The sequence below is a fragment of the Triturus cristatus genome, chromosome 7 (assembly GCF_964204655.1).
Source record: "Triturus cristatus chromosome 7, aTriCri1.1, whole genome shotgun sequence".
In the NCBI taxonomy this organism is placed as follows: domain Eukaryota; kingdom Metazoa; phylum Chordata; class Amphibia; order Caudata; family Salamandridae; genus Triturus; species Triturus cristatus.
The window spans coordinates 545,995,740-546,008,063 of record NC_140590.1 but is presented as its reverse complement, the minus strand read 5'-3'; the positions used below and the strand labels follow the sequence as shown (position 1 = coordinate 546,008,063).

Genomic DNA, 12,324 nt, shown 5'->3' with positions numbered 1-12,324 from the left:
ACGATGGATGTTGTCCCGGCGCGCTACTTTCGCGAGGTAGAGAGTTTGCAGCGCCAACTATTCTGGGATGGGAGGCCGCGTATCGCCCTTGCGAAGCTGACACTCCCGTGGTATGACGGGGGGGTCGCCCTCCCAGACATCAAACGGTACTACTGGGCCTCCCAGCTGGCCGCGATAAACCACGGCCTTTACGGGCCCGCTCTAAACCCGGCCTTTGAGATGGATAAACTATTACTGCCGGGTGGGGACTACAATCGGGCGCTTTATTCTCGATCGCTCGACGCGCGTCTGACGGGCCCTACGCGGGTCATGGTACGGGTGTGGCACGCGGCAAACTTGGCGATGGGGTGGAAGGATCGATTGACCCGGGCGACGCCACTGTATGCCTCTGAGCGGCTGGGCTCCCTGTGGACCTCGAAGGGCTTTGAGAAGTGGGACATGATAGGCATCAGCAGGGTGGGCGATCTCTGGACGAGGGGGGGATTCAAAACATTCGATGTGCTGCAGACGGAATTCCAGTTGCAGGACAGGGAGTACTTTCGATATCTACAGGTCCGTCACGCGCTGGTCTCCGTATTCCCGGATGTTGCCTCCATCCCGGAGTACTCCCCTCTGGAAGATAGAGTGCTAGATGGGCATGTGCCGGATGGCACGATTTCCTTGATTTACAAAAAGCTCATCAATGATCGCTCGGGACTGTTGACTAGCCTTCGTGAGGCGTGGGTCGCCGATGGATTGGAGCTGGACGACGAGGACTGGGTGTCTGCGGTGGCCTCCCCGAAAGAGGTGGCCATACCGGCCCGCCTTCGCTTCGTCCAGCTCAAGATACTCCATAGGGTCTATGTTACGGGGCCGGGTCTGATGCGTATGGGATATTCCGTGGATGGGTTGTGTAAGCGTGGGTGTGGTTCATTGGGGACCTTCGTCCATATTTTGTGGGAATGTCCGGAGGTGGCGCGATTCTGGCGTGGTGTGCATGCGGTGTTGCGGGCGGTCACACATGTGCCGCTGCTTCCTGAGGCGAGGAGGTGTCTGCTAAATGTGTGGGAGCCGACGGATTACTCAGTGCCGCAGACGTGGTGGGTGACTCTGGGCTATATGGTGGCAAAGCGTGACATAGCGCAACTGTGGGGTTCCCAGAGGTCGCCAACGATCTCGGCATGGAAGGACAACATGGATTGGTGTATGTTTCGGGAAAAAGTGGTGTATGTCGTGAGAGGTAAGCCTGGGAAATGGGTGAAAGTGTGGGGCCCCTGGAACTCCTACCGTGGCGGAATTTGTACCCCGCCGCTGACGCCTGAACTGGCACTGGCCCCGTCTCCCTAGTCTGCTTGTCTCCTTGGTTCTGGGTACGGAGTCCACTTTGTCTCCGCTCTGGCCTGTCCCCCCCCGCTTTTCCTGTGTACCGGTAGGGTCCTCCCCGGGGGAGCGCATACTGCTGCTTCGATTTCTTGCTGCCGCTTCGATTTCTTGCTGCCTTGTGGATTTGTTTGTTATTTCTTATATAAAAATGGAACCGCCATCTGGGGGGTCCGGACGGTGTGGCCGCCAATGTTTTTTCTTTCCAACTCCTGTGATCTCTTTCACGCTGCAGCGTGTGTTTCCCACTTGTATCCTATGCTCTTATCGTTTGCTAGCGGCCGGCCCGAAGGTTGTAGGCCCATTTTTGTAACTCTTTTGACTTCTGTAATAAAGGTTTCAAAAAAAAAAAAAAAATGATAGTGTAAAACAAGTCCTATAATACTTTGTGAACCACCCTCCCTTGGCTAGTAAACTAGTATTATAAACTAATAGAAGGTCTCTAGGTTTGAATGGGGAACCTCATACCTCAAAGATCAGCGTAGATGAATCACATCACTGGATCAGCTCTGCTCTCTGTGTCTGGAAAGGTTTTCTCCAAGTGTCTGAATCATGCACGCAAAATGCAATATTAAAGGCACCCCAGTTTCAGATATTTGCAGCTGTGTGCATGTTGTGTCTAGAGTGTGGACCGATCAACCTGAATTCAACAGCATACATTGTTTTATTTGCGACATATTTTTATTGACATTTTCAGATTTAATATACCGCACAACATACAAATCTTTCCAGTAATTATGGCATAACGTACAGTATGCGGTATCTCACACCATCTGTAGGTCCTGACGTAGATTCAACAGCATACATTGTTAGTTGAGCTTGACGGCTTCTGCACACAGTGTTCAGACTAAGGTCCCGGGGCACGTCTAGGGATGTGAACAACAGACCGTTCTTATGTGAAGAAAAAGCAAGCAAGCACTTTTACTTGTAATCACAGCTACCTATACTGTCGTGTACAAAAGCAGCAAAGTGGCAAGATGGCGTTTAACTTCTAAAGCGCTTATGCTAACATAGCAATGTGTGCACATAAAACCATGTCTCCACTACAGTTTAGCATTACACTGTTTCTTTTCATGATCAGAAACACTATTGAATGGTCACTGATGACAAATTTTGTTTTAATGAAAAACACAACTATCCCCAATCTTGTGGATAGGTCGATGCACTGTTATGGAACAATTCTATACTCAGGATAATATGATTCAGAACATGTTTACATTTGAGGTATAGCCCTTGATGAGTGTGTTTGGATGAATTCTCTAATGAATGTGCACATTGATGATTTACGCATATTGAAAGAAAGGTTGGGTGCACTATAGAAATTGCCCACTTGGGCTTTATTACTACATGATTTAGCGATGAATGTTGTTGTAATAATTGCTATGAAATTGCCCACTTGGGCATAATGTTGATTCAAAGATATTTCTGTTACGCAATTTGAAATACTGTCAAACACAGTAAGGCACCACAAAGTGATAACATATACATTTGAATGCATTTTTTTTTTAAAAGATACTAAAGTATATCTTCCAAACAAAAATATATTAAAAAAATTATACAACACAGGACAAAAAATTCAAACGGCAATATAAACAATAGTACATCAAAGTAGTCCCAGTTCAGACAATCAAGAGCAACAAGCATCATGTTTCTGAACCACTAATAAAGACTCCTTTTGCAACTGTTTGGGGGGGTATAGCTGTGCCTCCTTTTTGTTTTTAGGCTTTATGCACAGGGACTCTCAAACAAAGTTAATCAAAGTTCTTCTCCGGTTCCCTAAAAGCCAATCCATATTTTGGAGAAAAGACCTCACCAGTGGGTTTTAAATTGTTGACACGTTTCAAACCCTTAAACCATTAGTCTCTTCAGGACATCAAACTGAGGAACATTATTTCCTTGAAGCCTCTCACTAGGGTCTTGAAAATGAATTTCCACTTCCTTAACAGTAATTGAACTTATATTAAAAAAGCTATAGCCATAAATCTTTTCTTTTCCTTCCCGTAGTGCCAGTTCAAATCACTTTAAAACTGTGCTGGCACAAGCCTGGTTATGGTCACACCATATTGGGCACTAAAACTTAGTGATATCTGATGTTGAGGTATACCACAGCAGTTTCACCAAATTCTGTGAAAGTTCACTAAACTACATTGGTACATTGCAATGACATGGCGTTATGCAATTGTCTAATGACTGCCTTTACAAAAGTTAAAGCCGGCCATGTTGTTTTAATCACAATGTCACTGTCTTCAAGATTAGTGGCTTTGATCTAGGTAAGTATTAGATTGGTATTGTTTCCTACCTTTTAGCACTTAACTAAAGTGGTAACAGGTAGAGATTTTTTTAATTAGTTTCTATATATTAAAAAAATGTACAGGTACAGTTAGGAAGTACAATGGTACTTAAAAAAAAATAAAAAAGACATATGTAAAGAAATTGCCTTATTTCACATATGGGGTGTACTACAGTGTAGTTACAATTTTTTACATATATAATTCTTTACAAAGGGTCTATGCAGTACTGCAGTAATATCTACAAATAACCATGCTACTTAAGAAACTAAAGAAATGATTTAAAAAAAAAAAGGCACTTCCTAGGTATTCCCTAATTGTTTCAAAAATACATAGAAACATATAAATACATTTCCCTACCTATTACCACTTTAGCAAAGTGGTAATAGGAAGAGAACATGAATAAAACCAACTTCCCCATACTTAAGGCCCTAACCCAGAACACAGCTAAAGTGTAGTTTAATTTTATAAAAACAGACATTAGCCAATCATATACCGCTTTCTCATTGTCATTTACCACGGTATACCTCGAAGTGACTGCAGTATACCATGCCACAATATATCACCAAGGGACAAATTTATCGCAATACTTAAGTCTGATTTAACAAGCAATGTAAGGCCAAAACAAAATGCATTGCCCTGCGTTGCTTGTTAATCTGGAGAAATCTGGAGAAACTCAAGTCGCAGCCTTGCGCTGGTCTGCACACTATACTTTACATTCCTGCATATTTTCATGTACAATCTATTCAGCCATTTTTACACTATGTTAAAATAAACTCTACGGGATGACACGCCACTCTACTCCATTGTACTACACAATATTTCACTGTATACCACAACACTCTATGACAAGTCAGTCTACTCTACGACAGTCCACTCCAATCCACTCTCCCTATGCCACTCCACTGTACACTATTCCACTCTATGCCACTTCACTCAACTTCACACCACACCACTCTACTCTACACAACACCACTTTACCCCCTCCACTATATTCCAATCTACTCCACGCAACTCCACTCTAAGCGACTTCACTCTATCCTTCGATACGCTATTTCAGTGTATGGCACTCAAGTCTATGCCACACCACAATACGCTATTCAGCTCTACACCTCTCCACTATACACCAATCCACTCTTCTACACTCGACCTTACGCCACTCAACTATACACCACTCAACTCTATTGTATTCTACGGAATGCCACTGAACTCTACACCACCCCACTGTAGGCTATTACATTCTATGGTAATTCACCCTACGCATCACAACTCTTCTCCACTCTACTGAACTCCAGCCTATGACACTACCCTCTGCGACACTACACTCTACAACACTCTCCTCCAGTGTACTGTGCGACACTCAACGAAACCACACTCCACTCAATAACACTGGACTGTACCATTTGAAACACATTTTTATTAAAAAAAATAAAAAACACAGAAATTCATTGGGGAAAAAACAAAGGTTAAATCTTAGTTATAGTTTGGAATGTTGTTGTTGTTGTTATACACACCATACTTAAACTACACAAATATTATAAATTCTAAAGTATGGCCATAACTTTAATTTATAATTTACACACCACCTTAACATTGCTCTACATGTATTTATTCTTTGTATACAAACCAAACGTAAACTATACAAACATTAGAAATCCTGCACTTATACCTTACATTTATAATGTCCACAACACCTTCCAATTATTATAACTTGCACACCTTCAAACATAGTGATTTGAACTCCGTAGCCACACTACATCAACTATAAATCGCACTTTCTCCATGCACTGCTTGTACTTTTTCATATTACATCACTTATACCATATTAAATTATAGCATTTATAACTACACTTATGACTTAGCAAATCACATCAATTGTCACAAAACAGTGCATGTTAAAGTGGCAAACTGTAGTTAATGTAGTGTGGCTACGGCATTTAGTACACTGAGCCTGATTCACAAAGGTAAACGTACACTTTTGTGTAAGTTTACAACTATTTGCTATTCATAAGGACCTATCAAAACTACAACGGTACATGGCAATGACATGGCATTATGTGATTGGTTAATGACTGCCTGTACAAAAATTAAAGACAGCCATTTTGTTTTAATCACAATGTCACTGTCTTCTAGATTAGGGGCTTCAATCTAGGTAAGTATTAGGTTTATATGTTTTCCTACCTATTGGCACTTAACTGAAGTGGTAATAGGTAGGGAAAAATATTTATAAGTTTCTATATATTGAAAAAAAACTGTCCAGGTACCGCTGGGAAGTACTGTGGTACTTAAAAAAAAGAAATATATATATATATATATATATATATATATATATATATATATATATATATGTAAAGGAATTGACAAAATACACTATAATAAACTTATTTCACAAATGTGGTGTACTACAGTGTAGTTACATTTTGTTTACATATATAATTCTTTTAAAATATTCTGCGTAGTACTGCAGTAATATCTACAAATAACCATGCTACTTAAAAAAACTAAAAAAAAGGATTTTAAAAAAGGCACTTGCTAGGTACTAGTGCAGTACTCCCTAACTCTTTTAAAAAATATGTAGAAAAATATATATACAGTTCCCTAGCTATTACCAATTTAGCAAAGTGGTAATAGGTAGAGAACATGAATAAAACCCACTTCCCTATAATTAAGGCCCTACCACAGTTAAAGTGTAGTAAAAAGAATATGGCTGCCTTCTAATTTTGTAAAGGCAGACATTAGCCAATCACATATCGCCTTATCATCTTCATTTACCACGGTATACCTTGAAGTTACTGCAGTGTACATTGCCACAATATATCACCAAGGGACAGTATTGCAATACTTAAGTCTGATTTACTATTCAACTCAAGGCCACAATGAATCGCCCTACGTTTCTTGGTAAACCTGGAGAAACGCAAGCCGCTGCCTTGCGTTGGTCTGTACACCATATTATACATTCCTGCGTATTTGCATTGGTTCAGTGACTAAATATCGAGGGACAAAATATCGGCTATACAAAAAATCGACACTAAAATATCGAGGGACAGAATATCGACTCCCTATCTACAAACAGGTAAGTACTAAAATATCGATTCCAAAATATAGACTGTCAAAATATAGTTAGCCAAAATATCGAATTTTTTAAATGTATTAAAAATAATGTAAAATTAATTAAATATTAAAAACAATTAAATAAAACATACATAATATAATATAAAATAGCTTAAAATGTAAACATAATATAAGTAATTTAAAAAATGAGATTTTGTTGGATACTGAGAGCGTAAAAATTACTATTCCCACTCCAGTGAGTGCAACAGTAGGGAAAGCGTTGGATAGCGTAGAGGTAAAAATTACTATTCCCACTCCAGTGAGTGCAACAGTAGAGAAAACGTTGGATAGCGTAGGGGTAAAAATTACTATTCCAACTCCAAACAGTGCAACAGTAGGGAAAGCGTTGGATAGCGTAGAGGTAAAAATTACTATTCCCACTCCAGAGAGTGCAACAGTAGTGAAAGCGTTGGATAGCGGAAGGGTAACAATTACTATTCCCACTCCAGTGAGTGCAACAGTAGGGAAAGCGTTGGATACTGAGATCGTAAAAATTACTATTCCCACTCCAGTGAGTGCAACAGTAGGGAAAGTGTTGGATAGCGTAGGGATAAAAATTACTATTCCCACTCCAGTGAGTGCAACAGTAGGGAAAACGTTGGATAGCGTAGGGGTAAAAATTACTATTCCAACTCCAAACAGTACAACAGTAGGGAAAGCGTTGGATAGCGTAGAGGTAAAAATTACTATTCCAACTCCAAACAGTGCAACACTAGGGAAAGCGTTGGATAGCGCAGGGGTAAAAATTACTATTCCCACTCCAGTGAGTGCAACAGTAGGGAAAGCGTTGGATACTGAGATCGTAAAAATTACTATTCCCACTCCAGTGAGTGCAACAGTAGGGAAAGTGTTGGATAGCATAGGGATAAAAATTACTATTCCCACTCCAGTGAGTGCAACAGTAGGGAAAACGTTGGATAGCGTAGGGGTAAAAATTACTATTCCAACTCCAAACAGTGCAACAGTAGGGAAAGCGTTGGATAGCGTAGAGGTAAAAACTTACTATTCCCACTCCAGAGACTGCAACAGTAGGGAAAGCGTTGGATAGCGGGAGGGTAACAATTACTATTCCCACTCCAGAGAGTGCAACACTAGGGAAAGCATTGGATAGCGCAGGGGTAAAAATTACTATTCCCACTCCAGTGAGTGCAACAGTAGGGAAAGCGTTGGATAGTGGGAGGGTAACAATTACTATTCCCACTCCAGAGAGTGCAACAGTAGGGAAAGTGTTGGATAGCGGGAGGGTAACAATTACTATTCCCACTGCAGAGAGTGCAACAGTAGGGAAAGCGTTGGATAGCGTAGGGGTAAAAATTACTATTCCCACTCCAGTGAGTGCAACAGTAGGGAAAACGTTGGATAGCGTAGGGGTAAAAATTACTATTCCAACTCCAAACAGTGCAACAGTAGGGAAAGCGTTGGATAGCGTAGAGGTAAAAATTACTATTCCCACTCCAGAGAGTGCAAAAGTAGGGAAAGTAATGATTTAAATTAAATATAAGATGACATTAATTATGAATACTGATAAAAAGTTAATAAAAAATAATTACCAATTAATAACAATTAATTACCATTTAAAAATATTATTTATCAATTGATAAAAATGTATTACCAATTAATAATAATTAATTACCAATTACAAATTAATTATCAATTATCAATACACATAAATAAAAAAAATAATATTTACTTTATTACAATTAATTTACTTCCCACCCAATTCCCCTACAAACCCACAACCCACTCCCATTTATAAAAAACTACAATTCACATTATTATCAATTAATCAATTAATAAAAATATGTTTGCAAATAATAAAAATTATTTAGCAATGAATACAAATTATTTACCCATTAATACAAATTTATTACCAATTATTAATTAATTATCAATTAATTATCAATACACAAATAAAAAAATAATTATTTACTTTATTACAATTAATTTACTTCCCACCCAATTCCACTACAAACCCACAACCCGCTCCTATTAATAACAAATACAATTAACATAATTATCAATTAATCAATTAATATAAATTAATTACCAATTAATAAAAATACATTACCAATTAATAATTAATTATCAATTAATTAATTATCAAAACATATAAATATAATTAACATTTAATTAACCATAATTAAATTACTTCCCACCCTATTCCCCTATAAACCCACAACCCGCTACGGAATTAAATTACGCAATAATTAAATTACATAACATTCATTTGTTTAAATAAATTAAACATACATTACAACAATAATACATCATTTTAACACATATACTACCATACATAACACAAAAAAAAAATCGATATTATGGTAATCTATATTTTAAAATTCGATATTATGGTATTCGATATTTTTAAGGTCTATATTTTGGTAATCGATATTTTGTACCCCAATTTCGATATTCTGACCTATCTATATTTTGTAGAGTCGATATTCTGTCCACTCTATATTTTAACTTCGATATTCTGGGCAGTCGATATTTTGGAATCGATATTTTGGGTGTTTACCATTTGCATGTACATCCATTCAGCCATTTTCCCACTATGTGACTTTAAAATGGATTCTACGAGATGACACGCCACTCAACTCCATTGTACTACACAATACTTCACTGGACACCACAACACTCTATGACAAGTCAGTCCACTCTACGACAAGCAACTCCACTGTCGCCACTCTACTGTACACTATTCCACTCGATGCCATTCCACTTCACGCCACTCTACAGAACATTTATTTGCTATTCATAAGGACCTATTTTTTTTTGTGTGTAGACGCCGCACTCATAAAATACTACTTGTAAATACCTTTGTCAATAGCTAATAATCGCAAACTTACAAAAGTGTAAGTGTACCTTTGTGAATTAGGTGCGCGAGTTATGATAACTTGAAGGTGTTGCATACACTATAAATGTAAAGTATTAGTATGAGTTTAGAATTTCTAATGTTTGTGTAGTTTCAGTTTGGTTTGTATATAAAAAATACAAAATATGTTATACTGTTCAGGTAGTTCGTAAATTACAAATTGAAGATCTAACTTTACGATTAGATTTTCTAATGTTTGTGTAGTTTAAGTTTGGTTTGTATAGAAAGAATAAAGACAGTTTCCTAACTATAAAAAAAGGTTTACCCTTTATAATTTTCCTTGAAAATATAGTAGGTAGTTATAGTTAGGACCTCGTTTCTATTCAAAAAGCGTTTTTTCTTTTGCCAATATCTTTGGCGTCGTTTGAGGAATCTTCATGAAATTTTCAAAACTAATGGGGCGTTCTGGTCAGCTCCTGTCTTGAAAGTTTTAGGCTGATTTATGAAGCGGGGGCCGAAAACAAAGGGGGGTCCCAAAACGCGTTTTCCCCATGTTTATTTCTATAGGAAATTTTAGACACGGCTACAGCCCGAACTGCTGAACGAAATTACTCCAAATTTGGCAAAAAGGTAGCCCTTGGTTCAGAAAGCGACCTTTTTTTAAATGGTGTAAATCCATTCAGTAATTTCTGAGAAATGAAAAAAAGAAAAATTTCAATATCTGAGCACCGAGGAGGTGCGCGACTCCTCCCGGGCACGAGCTTCACTCTGATTGGCTGCCAACACTCTAAACCAGAATGTGTTGGCAGCCATCTTGTGACTCAGTAACCGAGTCACAAGAAAACAGAAAAAAAGGTTAAAAACAAGAAAAGGGGGCAGGGTAGAAACACCCTGATGCCCTAGGCCTGCCAGGGCCAAAGTAAAACATTTTTAAAAAAAATCAAAAAATCAAAAAAAAAAATCAGCAGAATTCACGCTGGGTGCGTGAATCCTGCCAAAAATAGAAATAAATGAAGCGTGGTCTCCCGCGCTTCATTTAAATGAGCCCCCGGGTAGGCCAGATCATGGGGGCAATGCCACAATTATATAGCGGGGGCCTGCAGGGGCCCCCGCAGCCCCGGGGACCACAACCTCCCCATGGCTTTTTCTATAGTGAATGCATGGGGGTCCCAACCCCCCTATGCTGCCCCGGGGACCGCCACCTCCCCGGGGCATTCTATATTTGTATGCAGGGGGCACACGGCTCCCCAACAGCCCCGGGGACCGCCATCTCCCTGGGGCTCTGTATATTCATTTTAATAAAAGATGTGTGTGGGGGCAAGAGCTCCCCCACATGCCCCGGGGACCACCACCTCATACTCTTTGACATGCGGGGGTCCATAGCGGACCGCCGGCCCCGGGACCACCACCTCCCCGGGGGCTATGTAAATTAAAGGAGGGGGGGTCGCTTGGAGCCCTTGTTGGCCCTGGGGACGCGCCCCCAGGCTCCTGCAATGTCCCAGGGTGCCCACCCCCGGGACATTGCTGTTTGCTATGGTAGGGTGGGAGCACGGCTCCCGCCCTGTCATAGCAAACCCTGCGTTGCTTCGTTGAAGCAAGAGCAGGATAACCTGCTATCGCTTCAACAAAGTAAAGCACAATTTCTTTTGAGCAAGGGGAGCTGCATGTCAGCAGCTCCCCTTGCTCGAAAGCAATGCCGGCTCCCGCAGGAGGCGGGAAGCTGGCGGGTCTGTGGGGGCATTGGGGCTCCCCCCATGGTCCCCAATGGTAAGGCCAGGCCCTAGGGAAAGCGGTCCCCCGGGCCAGAAGTGGCATGAGAGGGGGGCCACGTGGTCCTCCTCCCCAATAATTTAAATAATTAAAAAAAAAAACACAGAAAGGCCAGCCCCGGGGGAGGGGGTCCCCGTGGACATAATTGGCCTAAGGAGGGGTGCGGCCCCCCCTCCTAAAAAATACACAGGCTGGCCAGGCCCCGGCGCCAATAGTGACCCAGGGAAGGGGGGCCACGCAGCCCCGTACCATTAAAAAAATAAAAAAATAAAATGGCAACTTGCCGGAGGCCCCGCCCCTTTCCCTCATCACTCTGCAAACGCGCCCCTGGCGCGTTCTAAGTTGGGGGATTAATTCCCCTTGAATGCTGGGGGTCCCTGGGGGCCAACTTGTCCGCCAGGTACCTCCAGTAAGCGCCACAGAGCTGGATTGCAGAGAGGTGGACACAGGCTATGCCCCCTTTCTCTACCACTCTGCAAACGTTCCCCCTGGCGCGTTCTAAGTTGGGGGATTAAGTCCCCTTGAATACTGAGGGTCCTTGGGTGCCAACTAGCCCACCAGGTACCTCCAGTAAGCGCCACACAGCTGGATTGCAGAGATTGCCCCCCTTTTAAAAAAAAAAAAAACTCTGTTTATTTAACTTAGATAAACAGTGGTCATGCAGTACAGATCTGTAGCTCGTATATTACAATTGTATCCTTTCGTCACACGTATCAGTACATAACTTTCATCATGACTGGAATATTTACGGTACATGCAGTGCATTTTACACCCTACAGTGGTCCTCTGGGAACGAGACAATTGGCGGTTCACACAATCCCCCCCGGTACACATTCCACTTAGTCCAAATTGCCAACCATTTTTGGTGACATCCCCGTGCAATGTAGACAGTTTTCTCTCGAACCATACACCAGTCCATATCCTCTTTCCATTTCTTCAGTGTGTGTGCTGCAGCGGCCCCCCATAACTGCGCTATATTGC

At 41.1% G+C, this 12,324-nt stretch overlaps 1 long non-coding RNA gene across 1 annotated transcript in view; it reads right to left on the bottom strand.

The window, feature by feature from the left end:
- Positions 1 to 2,027: 2,027 nt before the first annotated feature.
- The window catches only part of LOC146810073 (uncharacterized), an 87,900-nt gene continuing 77,603 nt past the window's right edge, over positions 2,028 to 12,324 (bottom strand). The window contains exon 3 of the long non-coding RNA XR_014965628.1: positions 2,028 to 2,225. This is a non-coding gene — a long non-coding RNA (uncharacterized LOC146810073). The remainder of the gene's footprint in view (positions 2,226 to 12,324) is intronic.